Raw genomic sequence first — 1,918 nt, forward strand, 5'->3', positions numbered from 1 at the left:
AAATTCTAAATACAAATATAACTTTTGTATATCTAAATTAAACCACAGAGGGCTCAAAAATGTGACAAAATGTGACCGCTCTGGTGGCAATAGAAAGGGCTCTGTGTGTTGGGAGGTTTTTCCGGTCCCCTCTCGCTGCCCCCCCCCCCCGGCTGGGGCGGGAACCGCTGCTGCCGCCTGGTGGCGAACTCGGGTAGTGCGTGTGCGCGGTGACTCGCGGGTGACACCTGGTGACTGAAAGCGGTACTGCAAAGAAGGGCGCGCACGCGCAGGTGCTCCACTGAAGCGGAACGATGGCCTTCACACCATCCCTGCGACCCGTCCGGGGCAGGCTGCTGCCCATCGGCCCCTGATCGCAGGTGGATATGGAAGTGATGGTGTTTAGGGAATGCTGATCGTATTTCCCTGACTTTCGCAAACCGGTCATTAAAAAGAGAAAAATAACAAGTCCATGGAAATCCCCCGCAGTTGGGATCTTGTGGTGCTTGGGATTAAATCTTGGCTTAATAATGTTGAAACTGTGGGCGAGGCGAGGGGCGGTGGCCGAGCAGGGCCAGCGGCGATGCCGGACGGGGCCGGCCCGGGGGCCCCTTCCCCGCGGGGTCGCAGCCGCGGGACCCGCCCCCGCCCCGCGCGGCCCCTCCCGGCGCGCCCCGCCCGTCGTTGGGGGCTGCGGCCGCTCCCGGCGCTGCCGAGGCTGCCGGGGAGGGACCGGCCTGTGCTGGGGGCACGGGGTTCGTTCCTTGTGTTCGAGGGCGGCAGCGGGAGCGGCGCTGCGGGGCGGGACGGGCGGCAGGTGCCGGGTGAGGGCGGGGAAGCCGCGGCGGGGCCCGGGGGCTGCAGCTCTCGGGGCCTGGCGGCGGACGGGGTCTGCCTGGGCTTAGCGGGAGGAGCTGGGAGTTGGCATGGTGCGATTTATTTGTTTTGTTCTTTTTTTTTTTTTCCTGTTTTTCTGGTTTCCTTTTCGACCACTGCGGTGCTGGGCAGAAAAGGCTGGAAAAGAAAGAGTGGGAGTGGCTTCCCGAGTCGCTTTGCAGACATTTGCCACCTTCAGAGGAGGCACAAATCCCCGCAGGCCTGAGCAAGGGGTACGGGGAGTGCAGTAGGGTGCAGCGAGCTGGGGCGGGGCTGTGACCTGGGGAGGGTGTGCGCAGTGCCCCAAAACTCGCACCCAAAACCAGCCCAAAAGAACCCCAGAGCCCAGAGCGAAGTGCCGCGGGCTCGCGCCGGCACCAGAATGTCCTGGTGTCTGTGCTTTTGCCATATTTCCCCCCCTGCGTATCTTGTAGTGAGTCACTTTGACTGGGACAAGCCCACTTTGAGCCTTACTTGGTGCTGTGTATGATTTCATCAGCACTGGAGGAAGGGCACAACTTGCCATGATATTGGCCTGTTTCCTCCTCTGTGTTTTTTTTTTTTTTAAGTGTCTTAGTTGTTTTAGGATCCTTAAGCTCTTGACGTGCCTTTTTTACTTCTTCATCCCACAGAATTGCCACGAGAGGAAATACATCAAAGGGGCTTCCCTCCAATATGCCAGGAGGTTTCAGCGGGGAGAAAGGAGCTGTGGAAGAAAACCAGCCTAAAAATAGCCAGTGGGGATCATCAGGTTTTCCAGCCAAGAAAAACAAGGAGAGAGATGAGGGAATTGGGTTCCAATTAATAATGATTTGGTGGGTTTAGGAATGATTTCTGTGTGTTTTCCAGTCCCTTTTGATTCCTGAGATGATTTTAGAATCATGGCTTTAGCAATCAACTAAATTGGAGATTTTGTTTTTGAGAGCAAATGATGCCAAATAAATGCAGAGTTTTGGGTCATTTTTTGGGATGATTTGGATCAGTTTTGGGTCATTTTTTGGGGTGATTTGGGTCAGTTTTTGCGGTGAATTTGGGTCAGTTTTGGGTCAGTTTTTGGGATGAT

The 1,918-nt window shown here is 55.7% G+C and overlaps 1 long non-coding RNA gene across 1 annotated transcript; it reads left to right on the forward strand.

The window, feature by feature from the left end:
* Positions 1 to 690: 690 nt before the first annotated feature.
* LOC120324843 lies at positions 691 to 1,594 on the forward strand. The gene is made up of 3 exons (XR_005566499.1): positions 691 to 803; positions 988 to 1,088; positions 1,488 to 1,594. It is a non-coding gene; the product is annotated as an uncharacterized LOC120324843 (long non-coding RNA).
* Positions 1,595 to 1,918: the final 324 nt, after the last annotated feature.

This window comes from Pipra filicauda, unplaced genomic scaffold, assembly GCF_003945595.2.
Source record: "Pipra filicauda isolate LSUMZ 115617 unplaced genomic scaffold, ASM394559v2 scaffold724_size131739_pilon, whole genome shotgun sequence".
Taxonomy (NCBI): Eukaryota; Metazoa; Chordata; class Aves; order Passeriformes; family Pipridae; genus Pipra; species Pipra filicauda.